The sequence below is a fragment of the Silurus aristotelis genome (genome assembly GCF_946808225.1).
Source record: "Silurus aristotelis genome assembly, chromosome: 18".
Taxonomy (NCBI): domain Eukaryota; kingdom Metazoa; phylum Chordata; class Actinopteri; order Siluriformes; family Siluridae; genus Silurus; species Silurus aristotelis.
Window position 1 is genome coordinate 16,794,365 of NC_139591.1, and position 25,194 is coordinate 16,819,558.

General features: G+C 37.2%; 3 long non-coding RNA genes across 3 annotated transcripts in view; 1 reads left to right on the forward strand and 2 right to left on the reverse strand.

The window, feature by feature from the left end:
- The window catches only part of LOC310741115, an 89,841-nt gene extending 84,536 nt beyond the window's left edge, over positions 1-5,305 (reverse strand). The window contains exon 1 of the long non-coding RNA XR_014537841.1: positions 5,273-5,305. This is a non-coding gene — a long non-coding RNA (uncharacterized lncRNA). The remainder of the gene's footprint in view (positions 1-5,272) is intronic.
- Positions 5,306-22,143: 16,838 nt separating this feature from the next.
- The window catches only part of LOC310741010, a 47,327-nt gene continuing 44,276 nt past the window's right edge, over positions 22,144-25,194 (reverse strand). Inside the window, exon 3 of the long non-coding RNA XR_014537815.1 lies at positions 22,144-22,527. This is a non-coding gene — a long non-coding RNA (uncharacterized lncRNA). The remainder of the gene's footprint in view (positions 22,528-25,194) is intronic.
- The window catches only part of LOC310741011, a 3,045-nt gene continuing 1,112 nt past the window's right edge, over positions 23,262-25,194 (forward strand). Inside the window, exons 1-2 of the long non-coding RNA XR_014537816.1 lie at positions 23,262-24,550; positions 24,611-25,194. The exon at positions 24,611-25,194 is cut by the window's right edge and continues 1,112 nt beyond it. This is a non-coding gene — a long non-coding RNA (uncharacterized lncRNA). The remainder of the gene's footprint in view (positions 24,551-24,610) is intronic.

Here is a 25,194-nt window from a genome sequence, read left to right on the forward strand (position 1 = left end):
AATTTCCTTAGATGCTGAAAAGGCGCTTGAATGGATAGAGTGGGAACATCTTTTTAGAGTGTTGAGGGAGTTTGGCTTTGGGGATGGATTAACATCTTAGATTTGCTTATTATATGTCAAACCTCATGGTTCCATATAAACCAACAACGTTAAATCCGATTATTTTACCATGACGTGTGGTACATGCCAGGAAAGTCTTCTTTCTGCCTTACTTTTTGCAAAAAAAAAAGAAAGGTTTACAAGCACTGATAATTGACTCAAATCCTCTATTAAAAGCAAATGTGCATTCCAATTATTCTTTAAATGCTCATCATTAAAATAAATAAATAAATAAATAAATAAAAGCTCCCCTTATCCAGTTCAAGTATTCAAAATAGGTCCATCTACAGCTGTCAATAACAGACATGATGGAAAAAATGGAAAGTAATTTTTTTTTTATTATTATGGTTTAATGAAAACATAAAAAGAAAAAAAATAATTATGCCAAATGGGCTGAACACTGAAAATCAATATCTGTGCGTATCAGCCTTGTTATTCCTGCCATATAAATATATGTATAAATTGCACTGCTCTTCATTCTTTCAGCTACTAATGCGCTTAGACATTACATCAGTGCAGATCAATCATTCACAGCTTATACAGCTAATAAATAGTAGTATTTTATGGAATGAAAGTAAAACCACAAAAGCTCAAAGGCTGACAGGTACATTTAGAAGGCAATAGAGATATGGGAAAAAAAATTGTTAAGCTGAATGACAAAACTCTAGATCAGGTTTGCATGTGGATTTTATTTTATTGCTCCGATTTTACACTTCGTAGGTTAAGCTTTAAACTGACTATTAGATTTAATTAAAAGTGATCGTTTTATTAGAAGTAGATACCAGATTGTTACTCATCACACTCAGGATAGCATAATTTTATGATTTTTTTGACACTGTGGTAATATTAAGAGGGCCTCACACTTGTTTCTATTATCACATAGTCCTTAAGTGTCTGTGTAATGTTTGAATATGGCTTAAAGAAGGTGAGTACGTACTATACATGACTTCCTGTCTGGGTTAACTGTCCTGTAGTATTGGTCCTGTTTTCTTATATAGTATAAAATGTAGACCCTATAGATCTTGAATATATATGAATTAATATGGCTAACACATCTCTGATTTTCCTTCTCTTATTCTTATCATATAAAGAAAGGTTTTAGCTTAGGCTCTGTCCAAGTGTGTCTAAAGAGCTGCCTGTTTTCTTAATAAAACCTAAGAATGTATACACCATACTGTTTGTTCCCTGATATCAGCCGGACACCGTGTGTATTGTAGATCATGTTTGAGATCTCTCGTAACCTTAAACTAAAAAGATTTAATTTTAGTTTGGTCATGATAAAAATCTAGCACTGCTTACCTAAGTAAAGCAGATTCAAGAATTTATAGGATTTGATCAACCTCAAAAGATGGTTCTTGACAATTAAACACAGCGGAGATATCAGTGTACATTATTTACAGGTGCAGTTTATAAAATAGCCAAGGAACTCTTCTGAAATGACCAATTATACCATTAAACCATACACTTAATCCTCACCTTACCTAGCATTTTATCTCTATAGCACTTATAACAATAGACATTTTCCCAAAGCAGTTTTTCGAAATTAAATAATTACAAATATACATTTTAAATTGATGAATTCGTCCCTATAAGTTTATCTGTAATGAGCAAGCAGGGGACAACAGTGGAAAGGAAAACTCCCTTAGATGGTAAGAAACATTAGAGGAACCAGACTCAATAGGAAACCACTCCTCATCTAGGTGCCACCTAATGTCCATTCATTATAGTTTTATTATTGTCCCCTAATAGACACTTAAATGCAAAACTGTTTGTGGCAATTGCAGCCCTAAGCCATTGCAGCAGACTGTGTACATTAATTACTGTCAAAATCCATCCTCATGGTTCCGAGATTCATCCCTACAATAACTTCATTGATCTTTAGACTTTTAATGAGGAACCATCCTCAGATGCAGCGAGTGGTCTCTGGAACCAGAGGGAGGGCGTCAAAATGAATCATGCAGGTCCTGAAAGAATAAAGGGACAGGATCACTGTTACCTCAGAAGCACTCTCTCCACGGAGCAAGAGAGGAGTAAAGAAGAAGAGGCAAAAGAAAGAAGAAGAGAAACATGGATTATTATTAGGGGTGTAACGGTACACATATTTGTACCAAAATCTTTCAGGTCAGTGCTTTTGTACCGAATGCAATCCTTTTTTTGTGCGGAACATAGTTAAAATCTGAGGTCCTCAGGAACGTATTAAGTGGCAGACCGCAAATTTGTTTATTCCCCGCCTTGCACTTTTATTATTAAATAAACTTGAAAACATACAACAACGCTGGGGTATAAAAAAGAAACTAGAGTTAGTGCAGTCACTGTGGCTACTCACTCCCTGCCGGAAATAAGATTTGTTCTGAGCATGCATGAAAACGTTAAAGAATCCATAGCCCCTAACTAGGAAGTGGCTAGCAGCTAACGCTAGCCCTATGGATTCTTTAGCGTTTCATGTCCAGCTTCAAAAGGAGAAAATCCTGACAATTCTGCATATTGAGGGAGTGAATGAATGAAGGATGGAAGGAAGGAATGAAGACATTTGTTAAAGTATGCTGTAATAATTAGTACAGTTAAGTAGATAAAAAAGTATGTATTTTAAATAACACACACACACACACACACACACACACACACACACACACACACGCACACACACACACACACACACACACACACACTCTTACACATGGGGTCTAACAAATGTAAATTATATAATTAAATCTTTTCATTTATCATATCATTATCATTAATATGGATCATGATTTATTCTATACAATTTTTATTAAATGTTACAAAATATTATTTGATATATTATTTACCCAAGCAAGTATTTTATTTAAAATTATTACAAAAAAATTTAAACTGTTCAAATATTGATCACAAATGTTAATAATAATAAACTGCGTCTCTCTGACCATACCAAAATTAACAAAATTGAACCGAACCGTGACCTAAAAACCGATGTTTAAAGTGCAAGTATGGACTCCAGCAAGACTACCTATGACAGTGTAACTAAAAGGGAGAGGCAGAAGGTAGCATAGACAGGAGGGAGCTCTGGGATATAAGATGGCTTGCCACAGTATCATCTACAAACTTGAGTGACATATGAGAGTAGGGGAAAAACAGTACTTAAACATCAAAACACTATATAACCACGATCCCTCCAGATCTGCCCCTTTACCCAAGAGAAACCTATTCACAAAAGACTTGACTAAATAAATATGTTTTCAATCTAGATTTAAACACTGAAGCTGTGTCTGAGTCCCAAGGAATGTGATAACCATCTGTCTGAATAAAAGCAATTTAATTAGCTAAGGGGTCACAGAGATAATGAAACTTAAAAAATCCATTAAACAAAGGCAAAGTCATTTGCAAGGACACAGCAGTCTGTCGGACTATTCTTGTAGGAATCGGCTCTGTAACTGAATGCTAGCTGACTCGGCATAATCAGAGATTTAATGGGATCCTTGGCTTTTAGCAAGCAAAATGATTAAAAATGGGGCGAGGGAGAGGGAGAGAGAGAGAGAGAGAGAGAGAGAGAGAGAGAGAGAGAGAGAGAGAGAGAGAGAGAGAGAGAGAGAGAGAGAGAGAGAGATTGAGCAGGGTAATACATTTGTGCCTTAATACATATTTATGTCTTTGGTGGAGACTTGCACCTTGAATCCTAAGCAAAGATCATGCCTTAGTGCTCGCTGAACTGAAGTGCTCTCCTTTGCAACTCTTCTTTACACACAATTTACAATGCTCATTTTAATGGCATTACTTTACCCATTTAGATTAGCCTTCACGCTTTCTGTCAACATTTAGATGCTATAAGATTTAAAAGCGTTGTATTTGTTTGGTTTGGGATAGTTTGATTTGTTTCAAAAAACACAATTTGCAGTCTGCTTCAATTTAATTGACATCGTGAAAAACGTCCACGTCGCTGTCACTAGATCTGACTCATGTTACGTAGCGGACACACCCAATGCTAGTTTTGGTGCATCGCTAATTAGCTTTATTTAGTCCTACCTACCAGCCAGACTGCTCAAATAACTAAACTCTCGCTGGGTCATAACTGTCATAAAGTGTGTCATTCAACTGAATCTCAGCAAATTGTAAAAACAAATTAAATAAAATGAAAAGTCCATTAAGTTTCAGAAGGACATAAAATCCTCCACAGCACAGAATTATCAGTCATATGGCCTGGCAGAAATTGGCTATAAAGATGGCGTTTCATGTTTTAAAATTGAGGACCCGAGGATTTGGCAGAACTTTCCTTTAGGCACAAGAGAAAAAAATTAACTGCCGATAAAAGCGTTTCAGAATAAAACGATCTATCTGACTGTCCGAGTGAAAGATGACCTATTTTTAAGCATCACAACATAGTTTATATCAGTTCCATATCATTAAATGTGCAGTATGCTGTTTCATTGCATGCAATTTTGACTGAAAGAGGACAAACAAATGGGTAGTCTGGAAACATTCTCACAGCAGGAACACGCTACTGGGGATAACTCATAACGTTGGCACGACTGCTGGGGTATCGAGATGACACTTAGGGACATCAAGTATATCAACAACAGCTTTTGCCTGAGACTGGGAAGCACTAAGCTGTACATTGAAAACAAAGGAAAACGCAACAAATTTCATTGCAAATAGTGGCACATAACTATTTTTCTTCTTCCTCTCTCTCTCCTCATAAAAAGGAGAATTAAGCATGTGGATGTTTTTGCTTACACTCTTTGATTAATAGTTACAAAACATACCATGATATACAGAAAGAATATATTTTCTAAAACAAAGCATGTCCATAACTATCTGCATTTTTCTTCAGGGTAAATACGTTTGTAATGTAGAGTAATGTCTGTAGGCCAGGATCTCATCATCACAAGAACCATTACATGGCTGCAAAATGTGTTCTATTTATTTAGCACTCCTTGGATTGTTTTTCCATTGATTCAATTCCTTTGTTTTTTTCAATCAAATACAGCTGACAGCATACACAAGCTTTTTTTTTTTTTAGAGCAGAGCCTGACAACTTGTCTACACACATGTCAAACTGTCTGCTGTGTTCCTCTGTCAGGACACACACCGCAGCAGGGCATTGATCACAGTGACAGCTGTGTGTCCCCTCCATCCAAATAACACACACACACATACACACACACACACACACACACACACACACACACACACACACACACACACACACACACACACACACACTCACACAGTTCCCATAGGAGACAGTCATCACAAAAAGTGGAAACTTGTCTACAACACTTTTCTCATTAACTGCCATCTCCTGTGATACCAGAGTGGATGAGATGCAGGAAGAATAACGTCTTAATTTAAAAACAAATTGAATTTCGTACTAAAATGTTAACGGATGTGCCAGAAATGCTGCATAGCTGCAGGTAATTTGTCCAACCCGACCTATGCCTTGAACATTGGTGCTAGCAATTCCTACAGTTGTACCAGCTTTTGCTAATTACTTACAAACCTTCTGTCTGTATTAAAGCAAGTTTGAAACACACTGTGTTTGTTCTCTTGAGCAGTGGTGGGCAGTCAGAAAAGCATCTTTGTTGGCCTAAACAATTTGAGAAGCACTGACCTACATTTACAACCTAAATTCTAATATTTGTTCCATGAAATTTTATAAATTTATTCCCAACTGTTTTCTCTTCATTTCGTAGCGTTTCTCTTGGCTGCACTGCTTTCAGTACGTGTATGTTAGATTTTTTGTCCAATCAGATTTCAGCCTCTATGTGCTGCCATGTCAATCTACTGTAATCTGCCCAGGGCCTTCAAAGTCTGTACTGCTGGCCCTTTTACTATAGAGAATATTACCAATGGGTCTGTTTCTTTAACCAATCAGATTTCATATTCACCTCACAGGGCAGCTAGCTGGCCCAGAATAGCGTCTGCATTTTTCCGTCCTCTGATTGGTTGGTCAGAGGGAAACTGTTACAACCAAGTTCGACTGGCAAAAATCGTGTAGCGCTCTGCACACATTAATACATCTGAGATAGACTTTTTTATGCCAATGGAAGAAGAGAAATTGATTTGGTCTCGGACATACTTAAAAATACATTTTCAAGAAAAGCTAGACATTGTGAGGAGAGGTCGGCCAAACCTAAAGCTAGCTAGCATGTCTCAGCCTGTGAAAGGTTTTGTTTTCCACTTCCAGACCAGTGAATACGAGCGGTATAACTGGCTTACAGACTCTGAGGAGCGGTGCAAATTTTGACTATGCATCTTTGGTGAGTAGGTTGTATTTCATTTAATTTTTTAATGTTTTTCTCATGTTATTAAACAAATATTGATTCTGAGCTGCTCCAGATGATGTAGGTGTCACAGTTACGGTTGTAGTGTAGAGATTTGGAGTTTGCTTTAGTAAAATGTTATTCACCCTCTATATGCCTCTCTCACTGTAATACCACACGTTGTTATATTGCGTTTTTGTATAGTATTGATGGTTTCTATAATTGTGACGTGATAGTGGTGGTATTGAGAGGTGGATTAAGTCGGGTAAGTCCCCACTTAAGGCCCAGGTACCAAATGCTCGGCCCACCACTGCTCTCAAGCAATTTTTGGACAATACTGTACTGCAGGCAGTAGTAAATTCCCTCAAAATTAGAGGTCGACAGGTTTGTCAATTTTGTTGATTAATCGACACCGATAGTTGATTGCTGGAACTATCAGCTATTGGCAAAAATCCATATCAATAGTTTTTCCAGGTTGCTGTTTGCTTTTCCCTCATTATTTATTAATAAAATTAATATATTTAATTTACTGCATTTTTATGATTTAGTACTGTTTTTTTTTATTTATTTATTTATTTTTTATATAAAGTTTGGTACTATTGTATATGGAGCGTTATGTTTGGTTTTTTTATCCCGTGATTAATCAGTTCTAGACAAGTACGATCCAACCTAACTTTCGGTATCGGTAAAATCCACTATGTCGACCACTACTCATAATGGTTAGATAAAGGCTATTAACAAAGAAAAACAGAAATACCATAGAAACCCTAGGAAGTGCATGTCTTTCCTTCAGAAAAATTGCAAAGAAGGCCAAGTTGTTGACTCACAGTACAACAGCTTTAAGCACAGTGGACTAGTGACGTCTGGAAGAAATTTTAAATTCGTCACACAGGGTTTTGTACGCCTTCAAGTAAGAGAAAGGATGTGTGGCACCAACTGCCAAACATATAAATAGAACGCATGATAGTCTAGGGCTCTTTTGCTAGACCGAGAGTTGTCAACTTGCAAAGAGTGCATGGCACCCTGAACCAAACCAACTACCACAGCATTTTGCAGGATCATGCAAGATAATGGCCCCAAAAGATCATGTCCCCAAAACTTCTTCAACAGTATTGGAAAGACCAACCAACATTTGATTTCTGCTCTAGAAAGAATGACATAAATGTTTTGGCTGTTATATATGCAAAAGTGACTATGGTACTTTTGAGAGTCAAAAAGATTTATTCAATTTAATTAAACAAAACAGTTTCCTGACTTCATATTTATGTTCAATTGTTAAGTTGTTCTATGTATTATTAGTACACTGAGCAGAGATGGAAAGTAAGAAGTATAAAAACTTTTTACTTTCCCTCATTAGATTTTTCAAAACAAATTATCCAGACTTAAATTTTTAAACCAGCCTCGTTACTTTAGTTTGAATCGATTTGGTGACATGATCAATATTTTTTCTTCTCACTGTTTTCAGCCTATCAACCAAATTCTTGTCATTGCTTGGCTTTTTTAACCTACCACTGGTGTATCATTTCCTTGCTATAATGCACCACAGATGTAGGCTTGACTATTAAGCCAACAACAAGTAAGGCAGAAGGCAACAAGAAGGCTGGGGTTAACGTGGATGAGACAGAGGGCGTCAGCGATGTAAGCATGACTGAGAACAGACACATTCCTGATCACCTGATCATCATCATCTTTTCTCTACTTGTGTTCTATATGTTGGTTGTTCAGTCTAGATACATTCATTATGTAACAAAATTAGAAATTCTTTTGTATTAATATATTAATATGATGTGAGGTCCAGTTACCAACGTGACACTAAAATAATGACCATACATAATTATTTCTCAGTCTCTTTAGTAGAATACAACCAGAAGATACAGAAGATTTGAATGCAGTATAAAAACAGTTTCTATAGAATAAAGTGGTGAATATTTAGTGTGAACTGTTACATCAGGATTGTAAAAGATATGCTTGAACATTAGATACACATGTTTTATTAGTTTAATTCAAAGGAACTAATAAGCTAATAAGACCAACATTTAATGACATAATTTCATTGAAAATGCCAAAGACCACAGAATGTGACAGACAAAATTAATATTTGTGTATCAGCAAGGCCACTCTGAATGGGAAATCAGCAAACAAACTGGATCAAATTATTATGTCACATTTAAATTCAGGAGAGGTCAGGGACAAAGAAAGGACTGGAAGGCCAAAAAAAAAATTTCTTGTTTTCATCAAGGACCCAATCAGGAATACCAGGAGTTATATTAGTAGAATAGTAAAGTATCTATCTATCTATCTATCTATCTATCTATCTATCTATCTATCTATCTATCTATCTATCTATCTATCTATCTATCTATCTATCTATCTATCTATCTATCTATCTATCTATCTAAACTAATAACAATAGCATGCCTTAGACTATTTTGTTACTCTTATAACAGCAATTACAGTTTTTAACAGCATGTAAGGTTTTATCCATTTATGGGTAAAAGACAGTCAGTGCTATGGAATGGAATGAATAAAAGCCTCTTGACTTGACTTGATGTCCAGAAAACAATTATAGCAGATTTTTTCTGATTTTTATAAATCATGAAAGCAAGCTAAAACTCCTACATATCTGCAGCATTAGCCAGTACAGAGGTACTGGTTTTGAAAGCCAAGCTAACACACACACACACACACACATACACACACACACAGTATCTAAACATGACCTGGCTACACAACACCCACATAGCAGGGTTTATTTATTCTGAGTGTGACTCATTATGTTGTTTTATGAATTTTTTAATTTTAGTTAAAAAAATTTTCATTCTCAGTCTCTCTTTGCTTTCTGAAATCAAGAAATCACACACACACACACACACACACACACACACACACACACACACACACACACACACATGCAAATGTGAAACTAGCAGCTGTGTCTTTGATTTAACACACAGCACTTATACATATATGACCGCATGATCATTTGAGACAGAAAAGTCATGTTGCACTCAGTGAATCATTAGTTGTTGTGTTTCTAAAGGACACTCTCTAAACTGCATGCTTGAAAACGACGTTAAATCAGTGAGTTGTCTACCAATTTGTGTTGCCATGCAACTGAAGTCATAATCACCTTCTTTAATTCTCGCTCTGGGCCTCTCTTATTCCTCACTTGTAGAAATACATCTGATTATGCAAGGATAAAAACTTGCACTCGGCTGGGCTCATTGTCTTAGTGAGATGAAACACTCCGGGGAAAAACATGCTTATGTTTTCTGTCAGCTTGAAAGCAGTCGACTCGCATAAATATGAGAAAACAGGCACTGATGCTGTCATGTTCCTCAGCATGATGCACTTTTGCAAATACAGTATGTCTATTTCTTCTTTCGGTCGACTGACCTAATGTCACGCTTTTTTTTTCAGATAGCGTGGTGATAAAAAATTAAAAATAATAACCTCGCATTTTACATAATGGTACAACAAACCCATCAGGTCTCATTGTGATTGTCCGAACCAATATCTTAGGCTCGTCAAGCAGACGAGCCGTAAAGAGGAAACGACCCCAAGTCTCACGCAGCATACGGTGAAGCCTACAAACATGAAGAGCATCTGATCATTAAATGTGTATCTCCAATCATGCTTTAGTTGTGTATTTCCAAAAAGGTGACCATCAGAAAGAAAAGCATGTAAAAGAAAAAAAAAAAACGTGTTTAGACACAGATTTCTGTTTTTTTTAAATATCATTGTAAAATATCATCATTTTTTACAGACAGATGTTTTCACAAGCTCTCTAAATCATCTTCTAGCCACAGATCCTGCATTCTAAGATAGTCAACTAGCTAATCTAGCAAATAATATTTTATATATTATGAAAGTCAATTATGAATGTTATGCCATTGTAATATTTTCAGTTTATTTTGGATTAGCAAAACCTGTAATGTACTGCTTTATGTACATTACTTTATTAACATTCACACAGTAAATTACACTAAATAGACAAAAGTTTGTGGACTCGATCCTAAGATTAGTATGTAATTTTTGAACATCCAATTCCACATTTGCAGTTATAATAACCTCCACTCTCCTGAGAAGGTGTTCCACAAGATTTTGCAAAGAGCTCATGGAGATTTGTGTTCATTCAGCCACGAGGGTGTTAGTAAAATCAGTTACCGATGTAGGGTGAGGAGGTCTGAGGTGAAGTCGGCATTATAATTCATCCCGAAAGTGTTCGAAAGGGTAGAGGTCAGAGCTCTATAGCAGGCCACTCAAGATCTTCCACTCCAACCCATGTAAACTATATTTTCATGAAGCTCACTTTGTGTACAGGACCATTGTCATGATGTATCCATTGTCGATATATAGAGCATACCGGCCCATGAAAATAATTAACAACAGGATGATGTGATGAAGAAGACAATCTGCTTAAAATTGTCTGATGAAACAAGTTTCCATTATCACTTACATTACAGCATCTATAAACACTTATTCCCTAACCAGTCTCACTCTTTCTCTCTCTCTCTCTTTCTACCTCTCAAACTTCTCAGCCTGTCACGTTAACATACAAAACACAATGTTTAAACACTTCCAGCCTGAAGATTTATTCATGACAGGGAAGTTACAGGTTTGTGTAATAAGACAGTACACCATAGCTAAAACCACTGCATACTCAGAGTGGCTGTGAGGAGTTCTGATCATGAAAGCAGGAAGACATGTCTACTGTTTAAAATAGATATTTATGCATATTTAAAGATGCATACTAGTGTTTTTGAGTTGTTATATAAGCAACTGAAGTGATTTTTTTTTTACTTGATTAATGACAATATATCTAGTTTTACAGATCTTTTTTTTTAAAACAGAATGCTCTTAATATAAGAACTCCACATTGAACATGGTCTTTGCTACAACAACAACAAAAAAATCCACCATTTTTTACACAAAGCCAGCAAAGGAAACAGGATCTTTATTGGGAAGGCGGAAGGTAGTGATGAAGATGGAATCCATATCATATTCATTAAACCTAGATCATTACTTTTGATCATTCTCAGGAGATGAATAAAAATGTGTGTGCATATGTGTGAGGCAGAGGCCATCAGATGCAGACTAAGGGAAAAATGATTGGTCTATAAATCCCAGTTTCTGGGGAAAAAAAAACAGAAGTTGTGTTTTTTTCTCAGAGTGCTGAAAACGAATCCAAAATTACAAAATGCTAAATCTCTAACAGCAATAACATATATTTCCTCATGTGATGCCATATGAGTTTTTCCATGTGATTATGTGAGGAATAATATGTGAAGGTGTATTTCACCAGCACTGGTTTGCCCTGAATATAAAAATTTAAATATTAAATAAGTATATTGCGCATCATGTGAACAAAAAATATTCAGGGAAGAAAAATAACTTAAAAAAAAAGATCACCGACATGTGAAATGAAAATTTTATAAGAAATGAAGCAGGTAAAATGGAAAATAAATTATTGATGTGAAAAGAATCACTGGATATGAATATAATTTATCTTTCTAATGATCACATCGAAACAATACAATCACATGCGGTCCAGATGAAATAAAAAACATCCATGAGCCGAAGTGTGAAAAATGAACATGTATCAACAAGAAACAAGCAAAATGGTAAAAAGCTCAGGTGTTAAGGCTCTGGTTTAGGGACCAGAAGCGATTGGCGGGGATTTAAATCCCAGTATTGCCATTTATGGGCCCTTGAGCAAGGCCCTTAACCCTCTGCACTCCAATGGTGATGTATCATGACTGACCCTAGTTTCCTAACATCAGTGGGATATGTAAAGGAAGAATTTCACTTTGCGGTAAAGTATGATAAAGTAAAAAGCCATATCATATGCAATATAAGTGAAAAATGAACTTGCAAGGAACAAGGTGTGAAACCTAACACGTGTCTACAAACCCCACGTGTCAAGTGTATATGCATAAGTCCATGCCTTTCTCTCGCTCTCACCCACACACACACACACACACACACACACACACACACACACACACACACACACACACACGTTCCTCCTTATGTTCCTCCATCTGGTTCTGCTTTAATTACGGAATGTAATGACGTTTGGACTCCGGCTTTGCATTAGTCATTAAATAGCCGGTATGGAGGACCGCAGCATCACCGCTCCCGCATGCACCCTGCTCCATCTTCATCACCACCACCGACAGCAGCGCATTCATCTGCGCCTGCGCCAATCACACGCCAATCACTTTCTATTAGTACAGCATTTCTCCAAGTGAAGGACGAAGCAGCAGCTCAGCAGATCCGCTCACAGAACCCGTGTCTCCAAAGACAGATTGCACAGCATCAGATCTTAGGAAGATGTGTGATGAAACGCTGAAAGGTTCACCCTTACTCAATCTCATACAATTGGCTTTACTATTTCATCAGCCAATGTCCTTCAGTAACGACTTTGAAACATTAACTAATTTAAACATTTATTTTCATATTATTCAAGGATTATAATGTTATACTTGAAACCCATTAGGTAAAATTCTTGCTCGATTTTCAGATCAGAACTAAATGGAATAAGGAACTAAAAAAAAAAGATTATTACAAGGCAAAAAAAACTCATGAAATAAAAAAAGTTTTTTAAAAGGTAGAAACAGAAACCTGAGTTAAAGCTAAATTGATGGTATGTTATATATCAAGAGTAGATTTATTAAATTTGTTTGTAAAATAAATTATTTCCTTAAAAAACAGCCAGGTTCTTAAGAGCTGTTAAATCTGAAACACAAGTTGGTGCTGCCCTCTACTGGTTTAATTAATAATAAATACAATTTTATATTTTTTAAACTCTATTAGTTTCTTATTCAATCTTAATACACACACACACACACACAAACACACACACACACACACACACACACACACACACACACACACATAAAATAATTTACTTTTTTCTCTTTTCATGATCTTTAGAATGCTTTCTGTCAACTTCCTGTGAACTAAATGTTTCATAATCGCATTAAGCGAAAAAAAAAAGATATTTCAAGCAGAACATCATCATTTTAAGTATTTTACATAATAAGTATACACATTATAATAAGTATATTGATTTATTTGATAGAGAAGAGCTGTGGTCTTTATTTAATAGAAAAGAGCAAACTGCAGAGGTTTTTATGGGACTGCATAAATAATAACCAGAGTAAAGATTACAATTTGAACATGTTGAAAACATTAATATTGTCATCTTGTAGTCAGATTCATAATTTGCCATTTAATGACAACACAGTTAATCATTAATATAATGCAGTTTCTAATCTACACTCTGTTACTTCTTCATTTATGTCATGTAGCAGATGACTTTGTACAAAAAATTTATACAACTGAACAGTTGAGGGTGAAGCCCTGCTTAAGTGACCAGCAGTAGCACTGGGATTTAAACTCACAAGCTTTCAATCAGTAGGCCAACATCTTAACCAATGAGCTGCCATGTTCCACTCCTGGGACATGACCGTGACTTATATGATGTCCAAGCTTATAACATGACCTTATCCAGATGTCTTTATCTGTCTGTAGTTTATTTAAAAAAATGTTAAACTAGCCTAAAGTTTGGACGTGTGCCACCGTTTAAATATGTTATGTATCCGACACCAATGTTAATATGTAAAACTTTCCTTATTTTATCCTTTCGGTTATATTTGTTGCAGTCTTTGGAAAATGTTTGGTTAATGTGCATATTACAGTAAGATGTTAGACACTGTAAACTTTGCGCATTAGCATGCAGGTGGAAAACAACAAAACAAACATATTTTGACACAATTATGCATTTGTACATGTAAAAAAAAATCAATTCTAAGTATCAGTTAACACCACACTTAAAATCAAATTGTATAATTGATGTGATTTACAGTAAAATACACTATATGGACAAAAGATTTGGGACTTTTCCAGCCATACTGTATGCAGTTCTTCCCCAAACTGTTAGCACAAAGTTGGAGGAACACAGTTGTATAAATAAATTGCATTTAATTTGTTCAATTCAATTCAATTCATTTAAATTCAATTCCGTTTTATTGTATACCACTTTTAACAATGGACATTGTCCTAAAGCGGCTTTACAGAGATAAAGAGGTTATAAAGTTGGAATGTATAAGTTTATTGCCTATAAGTTGTTGTTTATAAGTTTATCCATAATGAACGAGTCAGTGACGACTGAGGCAAGGAAGAACTCCCTCAGATCGTATGGGGAAGAAACCTAGGGAGGAACCAGACTTAAAAGATTCATCCTCCATCTTCATCTGGAAGATACTGACTGCCCATTCACTGTAAACAGCATTTCTTTAGAAGTAGAATAAAAATTTCCCTTTGCTTGAATTAATAGACCCAACCCTGTTTCATCATGACAATGCCCCATTCCCTGTACACAAAGATATGTGGCTAAATGAACACTCCAAAATCTGGTGGATCTTCTTCCTAGAGGTTATTATAACAGCTAATAGAAACTTATGTGGAATGGGAAAAACTATTCCAATCAATGTTTGGGTGTCCACAAACGTTTGTTTATATCAAAGCGTATGCACTACTCATATGCTATAAGACCGACAGTACCCACAATAAACACTAGGGGGAGTCAGAGTTAAAATAATTACGTTCTTTCTTCTTTATTGTTCTTTATGTCGTCTAGACATGACCACACTGCAGTCACTGCTATTAGAACAGTTACACTGTCTTGCGTATCGAGTCTGTGTCTCATATTTATAATAAAATGCAATAAAATGTTTTTTTTCTCAGTTTTACAAATAGTGTCCTTGGCCTAAAGGGTGATCTAGATAACAAATATTGAAATATTTTTACCTAAAATCTTAGATATTAGCTTTAAAACACATACAGTGCTTTAATAATGTATTTTCAGATGTGCTCATCTTTTATAAACCTAAACTAACCATGTAGATGAATGATGTAACATAATGGGGCGGCCATGTTGGAACTCCAGACACCTTAGCACAATTTGCTATCTTTAAATTAGGATTAAAATAAGAATTGTGCTAAGATGATTGCATGATTATAGTCAATGATAGCGTAGTTCCACTTTGTTTAAAACATAATATTAGTAAAACTGGAATTAAATATATAAAGATTAAAGTCTATAGCCATGGTTTTGAGGTGAGACGTCTTAGTTTGCTAGCTATATAATCCTTCAGTGCAAAACTACAAAAATAAAGGCTCGACTGCAAACACTGAGCAGCACTAGCATTTCATATTCTTAAAAAAATAATAATTAGGCATAAAGTTTTAACAACAGGGTTTCTCAATTGCACACTGAACTGTTACAGGTACTGCTTACAGGTACTTTTTGATCTAGATTTGGAATTCTCTAGAAAAGGGAGATACTGTGGCAAAGTAACGTACAGTGAAAGGCACAAACTGATGCTTTTATAATGTCTTAAATATGTTTAATAAAAGTAATAATAATAATAATAATAGTAATAATAATAATAATAATAATAATAATAATAATAATAATAATAATAATAATAATAATAGTAATAGTAATAATAATAATATTAATAAGAAGAAGAAGAAGAAGAAGAAGAAGAAGAAGAAGAAGATAATGATGAAAGCACAATGACAAAAATTTCTGCCAGTAAGACAATCCATACACATTTTGAAAAATTTGTTTTAATCAAAGTTACTTCATTTCAATGCTACTGTTCAAGAATGTTAGCACCGGTCTTGGTTTTTCACTTCTTTGCCAAAACATCTGTGAGATTTGACCGAGCAAAATAATTCCCTTCTACTCAAGATCCATAATTTTCCTTTTTTTAATGGCTGTTTATGAGAAATAGTTTGAAATTACACTGAAATGTATAGATGGAATATTATAAACAAGGCTTCTTTCTTTTGAGGCTTCATTGGAAAGTTGACGGGTTCCAAAGATGTTAACAATTTTGTAACTGACTTTAAACTGATCTCTTCATAACGTCTTTTTATTGTAACTACATTATCCAGGTTGCTTCAAAGCCAAAATTTGGACATTAAACACTATGTAAGCAACTATGTTTAAGAAAAAAGAAACCGTAAAATAAATAGATATACATCCTTAATAAAGCATTTTTTTACTAACTTGAGGGATCTTAATGGTCTATTCGGGAATGAGCTAGTATTAAGAAATAAAAAGGGAACAATTAATGCTTTAAGTTCTTTATAAAAGTTTTATAAGAAAGCTAAGCCAAAGAACCTTGGAGGATTAAAAGTGGTAGAGGTCAAATCTAATTTCACAGCACTTATGGACTCTTTTGGGACTAGTCTTTTTAGTTATGTTGGAGAATACTCAGGGCACTTGTGAAATATCCATTTGGTTAGAAGTTGCTTGTACTGAAGCCCAAATGATAATATCTTTTAAAGATATGTGGCCTATATAGTGAATAAATTGTACTTTTAGGACACAACCATGGTAGGTATTATGTCTTTTTATTGTATATTGGCTTCTGTTCCTTTTAGTAGTGGTGTGCTAGGAAACATTTAGAAACACCCAGAAAAAAAAGCAATGCAAATGACGCTTTGTTTATAAGTAAAATGAGTTTGGACGGGACGTTTAGTGGTCTGCATTTGCCTCATAAACCCCACCATTAACTCCGCTCACATCCACTCATTCAGTAAAGCTGCTATGGCAACACAAACTTAATAAAAAAATGATTATGTAGACCAACAGCCTTTAGGAAGGATTTATGCAACAGGGCATGTAAGTCAACCCCAGAATTATTGGCACCCTCTTGATCCACAAAACTATTTTCAAACTTAAGTGGTATTAATATTTTCTGCATCATATGAACCCTTACAATTGATATCCTCTAATAGCTAAATATGATAACAGGACTAATCTTTGTTCTTGGTTTAAAAAAAAAAAAAAAAAGAATATTTCCCAAATAGAAGTGATTATACATGTGTGACATCATACTTGGTTAAATGTACCTAGATCAATAAAAATATATATTCTGAATATTATTTAGGTGTGTCAATAATTTGTTTTCGAACGAAGATTGTACTATTAGAGTGGAAAATATAATCATTCCATTGTTAATAGTTCTGAAAGCAAGTGTACATCTGCATGCATTTTTTGCTGAAAGTTTAGCTGAGAAGTTTCTTTCATTCACGCTGGCGTACGAGTGACCTTTATGAACGTGCGAATATACGCAGAAATTTAACACCTCATTCCTAACCGGAGGTCAGAGAGCCCTTACACCAATATGCTTAAGTAGAGGCAATTAGACACGTACTCTAATCTCCAGCTGCCTTCTGGCCTGCATGTTATAAACGCTCCCCTGTTCGGACTTTCGTATCACACACCAAGGCCGACTTGTGTGAAAGAGGCTCTGTGCTATAATGTGAAAGGTGCCGCTGTGTGAAGAGCGTTCGGAGCAGCGATCAGACCAGCGACGCCGCGCTACCTGTTCTACAGCGACCGACATGTTGTGCACGACAGACAATGGGGCATAGCCAGCTGTGGGGGCCATCTTTGTTGAGGGAGCCTTAATTATTGCAGAGAGGGGTTGGAAAAAAATCAAGCCGGGGAATAAATCAATAAATCATCTGCGGCCTTGCTGTCTGAGAATCGGATAGTGGAGGTGAATTGAAATCAATAGCTGTTTAATCAAGCCTTTCAGGTTTTGTGTACATATGCACAATGAAAAAACATCCTAGGCGAATCCTTCTGCTCTGCAAAAAAATCGGCAAGGTGACGGACGTGTGTCATGGCTCTCTGGCATTCCAAATGTGGGGTCAACGAGTTTATTGCATGTAGGGCAGTACATATGAATAAGCAGACACTACAGGAAGAAGAGAACACACGCTGAGCCTCCTTTGTCAAAGCGAATCTCGCTCCCTCTTCTTTCGCTTGCAGCTGTTTACTTTGGACTCGCTGCTCATGGGTTGGGTTTTGTAACTCGAAGGAGCCGAGCTGTTTGGCTTTGCGCAGATGATAGTTTGCTTTATTGTTCCTCTTTTCTTTCCACAGGAGATCCCTCGGGGCTGAACTTCAGACAAAAAGTCAGCAGATTCACGATAACGTGTACAAGCAAAGAGTTTTTTGTTTTACTCAAGCAGACCTCCGTATACACACACACACACACACACACACACAGACATGCCACCCACCCTTTTCCGAATTAAAAGTCCCCTTTTGTGTGGATCTGGTTTCCCAGGCCTGCGCATCCACAAGGGTCCTCGGGTTCAAAACCACAACTCGGGCCTGCAACAACACTGTAGAAAGCAGCCCCCTTACAGAGAAGAGCAGTGAGATATCAGTGCACTGCAAGCATGAAGCCTGAACAAACAGACCACTGAAGAGGAAAGGGGGCTTTCACAAACTCATTGACATTACACAGTGGCCTTTAGATTATCTCCTGTGAAAATTAGATGCTAAACTAGAACCACGGTTTTAAAAAAAAAAATCGCTGCTGAGTCACAGTGCTTTGGTAATTTATTAAGGTCATGCGGCATTAAAGGAGCAGGATTCTGTCTCTGAAAAGGCTTTCTGACCTTGACGTTCCCCCTATTTTTCTCGTCTTTTAAAACCAGACCGAGGCTCACAATAGCTTCACCAGTTCTGAGCTTTAGTGTCCCGTATAACAATGCCTGGCTTTGATATCTTTTCGGAGGATGAGAGATAATTTTGTTTAGAAATGACCTCGGACACGGCGTATCGCCCACGTTTATGCCAGTATTTCGGTTTCACATCTGTATTTGAGACTTTTCCAAATCATTTAATGGTGCATTCTATCAATAAAAATCCCCACATATACAGTAAATGGGTGAAAGGACAACTCAGAAAATGAGACATTTGGATTTCCTTAATCTGAAGCAAAACCGTGTGAAAGAAACAAGGCGGTGACCCCAAGAAATTCATTCAGGGAAAAATCCAGTTTCAAGACACTGAAGGTTGGACATGATGCCAGTGGGTAAATTTGATTTCTAGCCATTTTTAATCGGATTACACACCAGCTAGTGTTAGCCTTGCATTGCCTTTTGATCTGTTCTGTAATTAGGTGTTTTGTTGGACCAGTGATCTTAGGAGCGTAGATACTTCAGAACCGTAGTTAAGAACCATCAATCTAGGAATAAATCATAGATTGGATACTGGTTTTTTGGTAGATAACTTTGTAAATTTTGGTTTCAATGAAGAACAAATAGTTACAGCAAAGATTTTCATCAGTCTGTAGATTTGAGAGATAAAGAGAAATAGGTATAATAGCTCTGAAATATCAAGTCTTCCTTTTAATCTTTGATTCCGTAGCAAGAATTGTTTCCTTCTGGGAAACTTTCTTCTGAATTCATTTCACAATTTAAGTAGATTTCAGTGTTTTCTACTTTGAGTGAAGATTTTGATGCAGTACATGAACAAGTTGTACTTTTACTTGAGCAAATAGTTAAGGGACTTGAATTACCTTTACGTCTAGCTACGCCCAAAATATCAGATCACTGATTTATATGAATTCTGAAACACGTAATTGGGATGCTGAAGATAGTTTCGGTGGAAGGAGACATTAGACTTGGCTCACAGCTCAAGTCTGGATGACTGCTGATTCATAGTGCTAACTCAGCGTCTGCAATACATTCAGGTTAAAACTATGCAGCGTTAAATGAGCAGGACTCAGCCATAAATTATAATTGATGAGCTGAAATCTTGAGACTCCCTGTTTTGTTGTGTTTTCTTATAAGTTTCTTAGGTACGTCTAGACCTCCGAGGAACATTTACATATGCGACATCCATAAACGAACATTAAAAAGGACTTACTCCTTAAAAGCCCCCAGCGAACCAGATTATGTGTCTAATATAATGTAGATCTTCACTTTGCTACTGTGTATTTTCTAAATTTTTGAGAGTCTGGTTTTTAGATACACTGGAGTGAATGCAGAGACGACGTCCACCACGTTTATCTTTCTTATCTACTAAAGATTGTAAAGATGAACTCCATAAGCTAACGGGAATGAGGCTACGAGACGTATTTCAGTGATTTCTCCCCAGGAGTTTGGTTTGAGTAATACACAGACAGGGAGATGTGTGTGGAGTTAATAGGAGCGGGCTGGTGAGGGACAGCACGACTGCCTAAGCCCCTCTGCTTTGTTCCCACATTGCAAGGTTAACGATTTTCCGTCCTGGGTGGCTGAATTAGAATTCAGCTCCCGTCCTCGGCACTGAGACGCTGTCTGCTGCCTTCCCAGCAGCCTCGGCGCACGGTGACAGGGAGATGGATGATATCTGCAGCATGGGCCGCTCCGCTTGGGAGGAGGGGGAGAGGGTGCACTGAGTGCACTCTCTCTCTCTCTCTCCCTCTCTCTCTCTCTCTCTCTCTCTCTCTCTCTCTCTCACACACACACACACACACACACACACACCCAAGTTGTGCACATAGCCAGACAGTCGCATATATGACAGCACATACACAGGCACACTGTCATGCACACATGAAAGCACACACACACACACACACACACACACACACACACACAGATGCAAAAACACAAAGCAGAACGGACAGTCATGCGTTTTGATGTAGACGTATGTACACACATGACAGCATGGACACACAACACAGCACGACATTTTTATGCAGGTGTGCACACTAACACATATTCACACACTAGAACATACACAATAATGCACAGTTTAGTAGCGCACACACACACTTCAGTACATACATACAATAATGCACACACAGGCTACTCTAGTCCCATGTATAAAGTAATGCACACACAGAAACATACACACATACATCAGGATATGCCGTTTATGCAAATGCAAAACGTTAAAGTCCAATAGATATATTGTGTCACAAAACACACACGCTTGCATTAGGACAAACATATGCACACACAAAGCACACTGTTTATTAACACACACACAACCAGGCATCTTTGCTTCCTGAATTATAAGCATGTACATTCTGCCTGTGTATACTTATGCACATACGCACACATATATACACAAAGTTTGTTGATTTGTATACACAAACAGACACACATATGTTTTAGGTATAATATATACTTTCAGAAATGATGCACACTGCACTGTACCGTTGAAGGGCCCTGCTTCTTTAAATATATATTTTTTCCCAGACATTTTTATGTAGTGTAATCTAAAACAAGTTTTAAATTATAGTACCATTTATTTTTAAAGCTGCAATATATATATAATCTGTTTGTCTTTGACTCAGACTCTTTGATGTGGGAAATGTACAGGTCTGTATCTGTATATCTCAGGGCAGATTGTTCTCTCAATATGAATTTTCATCATTAGCATTAGCATTGGAAGGTTTAAAGGTCCCAATTTTAAGACACTGTGAAAATGGGGAGCTTTATTGTGTTTGTATGTGTTTAAGATATATCTGTTACGACGGACACGAGTTTTGATTAGATTAGATTCGCTAAGTGGTGGTTTGTATGAATGAGTGCACTGGTGGGTAACGCAATACGTGCATAAACAACAAACATCGACACATTAAAACAGACAACAAATAATACTTTCTTTTATACTTTATTGATCATTTTGCATGTTTAAAGACACTGATATTGTATAAAATGTTTTTTTTTAAATGTCATTTATTAGCTTTACATTAGCATATATATATATATATATATATATATATATATATATATATATATATATATATATATATATATATATATATATATATATATGCAAAATAATAACTCACATTGTGACTGTGTGTGTGTGTTTGTGTGTTTATGTGAGTGTGTATTTTATCATCTTGTTCCTTACAAGGGTAGGAACATCTGGCATTTTTAATCATGTGGAGACAATATTTGGTCCTCATTGGACAGTGTGTGTGTGTGTGTGTGTGTGTGTGTCAGTGTGTGTGTGTGTGTGTGTGTGTGTTGACCTCAACCACCTCTTGCCTTCTCTTTAATAAGATGAATGAATCTTCTGTATATGCAGAACTCACCATTTGTGCATTCCATACCACACACATACAGAGCATCTACCATGTGACTTACACACACACACACACACACACACACACACGCATTGCCGCAGGTGAACGAGGTAGCTCTACATGACTTATGGATGGCTGCAGTGGAAAAGCCTTTATGTCGCTCTGGATGACTTCTGGGGAAAGTCACAGACTTCGTTCAGTAGCTCACTCTGCTTTACCTCAGGACAAATTGTCCTAGCGGAATTTTTATCAGCACTTAAGGTGGACCAAACCTGGAATTAAATGAAAAAATGAATGAATAAATAAATAATAGTAACCATCATCATTATCATGCAAAAACATTGTTCGTTTAAGTTTACATCATCCTATACAATAATCCTGATCAAGCTCTTCCTATGCAGATACAATCGTGTTACTATCATTAGGAGCATAACTATTAATGAAGCTAATTATTGTATTGCCCCCACACAAATCTAAAACTCTTATCTTAACCCCAGTAATCAAATGAAAACATCTTATCTCTTTTGTTGTTTTTTACTTTTTTGTAAAACAGCATAGAGACCAGACAGACGTCCCCACAAGGTCAAACCTGACAGATTTCCAATTCTTGTGCATGCATACGTTTTGAATTTGAAGCATGTCCACGTGTATAAATTATAAAACACACTCACACACACACACACTTTATTCCTCAAATATTTACTCTTCAGTTCTTTTTACCTGTATGCTGCACAAGGTGACTTCTTAACTTTCTACTCCCGAAAAAAAACATGAACAGGATGCAAGTTAATAAGACAATAACAAGAAAAGGCAGATCTCTTTCCCTGTTCACTGTTCACTGTGTGTGTGTGTGTGTGTGTGTGTGTGTGTGCGCAGAGTTCACTTGAGGATGCAGGAAAGCAGATGTACGAGTTTTCCCCTGCCAAAGCTCTCTGTGAGTTCTAGTACAAAGGAAGACCGCAAACTGAGTATTGTAAAAGGAAGACCGCAAACTGAGTATTGTAGGTACGCGCGCGCGTGTGTGTGTGTGGGTGTCACACTCTTCTCCCTCACAGAACTTCACTAAAGTTCCAACGTTAAGCTGCCAATCACACACCGGTCACACTCGATTTACACAACCGCAAACAAAGGTTTGCTCAAGGGAAGGATTTCAGCAATATAATCAAATAGTGCGTGTGTGTGTGTGTGTGTGTGTGTGTGTGTGTGTGTGTGTGTGTGTGTGTGTGTGAAAAAGTGTCCCAACAGAAAGTTAGGGCAGGTGCACTGTTAGATATGTTGCCACTGGATATTGGGCTAAAAGTAATGCCAGCTGCGTATCGTAACAGAGCTGTGGCCACTGGAAAGGCCGAGCTGTGAGACAGAGCCTAATTATCCTCTACAGTGAGAGAGAGAGAGAGAGAGAGAGAGAGAGAGAGAGAGAGAGAGAGAGAGAGAGAGAGAGAGAGAGAGAGAGAGAGAGAAAGCCAGTCGCAGTTCAATAACTCCGACCAGATAGCACGTTTCCCTGGCAACACCTCCAAAGCAGCTCTGCAGAGATCCCAGAGAGAGAGAGAGAGAGAGAGAGAGAAAGGGGAGGGTGTAAAAGAGGAAGGAAGGAAAGCAGGAAGGACGGAAGGAGGAGACAGACAATGTTGGGGTGGGAGGCAGTTTTGGGTGAGTGACACTTGTGCTCAGCAAAAACATGAAAGACTCTTAACACACACAAACGGGAGTCTAGCTGAGACCATACACAGGTATACAAACTTTTTTAACCAGGCAATTTATGTGCACACACTCTAAATACATGGAAGTACAGTCAAGAAGGCGTGTCCTCTGTGTACAATAATTCAGTGAAGGAGGCGTGTCCTTTGTATTTATTAGCAAAATGAAGGAGGCATGTCCTCTGTATCTATGAGTGAAGGAGGTGTGTCCTCTGTATCAATCAGCAAAATGAAGGAGGTGTGCCCTCTGTGTCTATGAGTGAAGGAGGCGTGTCCTCTGTATTTGTCAGTACAGTGAAGGAGGCATGACCTTTGTGTCTATGAGTGAAGGAGGCGTGTCCTCTGTATTTGTCAGTACAGTGAAGGAGGCATGACCTCTGTGTCTATGAGTGAAGGAGGCGTGTCCTCTGTATTTGTCAGTACAGTGAAGGAGGCATGACCACTTTGTCTATGAGTGAAGGAGGCGTGTCCTCTGTATTTGTCAGTACAGTGAAGGAGGCATGACCTCTGTGTCTATGAGTGAAGGAGGCGTGTCCTCTGTATTTATCAGTACAGTGAAGGAGGCATGACCTCTGTGTCTATGAGTGAAGGAGTCGTGTCCTCTGTATTTATCAGTTATGTGAAGTAGGCGTGTCCTCTGTATTGATCAGTCAAGTGAAGGAGGCGTGTCCTCTGTATTTATCAGTACAGTGAGGGAGGCGTGTATTCTGTGTCTATAAGTACAATGAGAGAAGTGTGTCCTTTGTGTCTATTATTAAAGTGAAGGAGGCATGTCCTCTGTATTTATTAGTACAGTAAGGGAGGCATGTCCTCTGTATTTATCAGTACAGTAAGGGAGGCGTGTATTCTGTGTCTATCATTAAAGTGAAGGAGGCGTGTCCTCTGTATTTATCAGTAGAGTAAAGGAGGCGTGTTCTGTGTCTATAAGTACCATGATGGAGGTGTGTCCTTTGTGTCTATTATTAAAGTGAAGGAGGCATGTTCTCTGTATTTATCAGTACAGTGAAGAAGGCGTGTCCTCTGTATTTATCAGTACAGTGAAAGAGGCGTGTCCTCTGTATTGATCAGTCAAGTAAAGGAGGTGTGTCTTCTGTATTTATCAGTACAGTAAAGGAGGTGTGTCCTCTGTATTTATCAGTACAGTGAAGGAGGCGTGTCCTCTGTATTGATCAGTCAAGTGAAGGAGGTGTGTCCTCTGTATTTATCAGTACAGTGAAGAAGGCGTGTCCTCTGTATTTA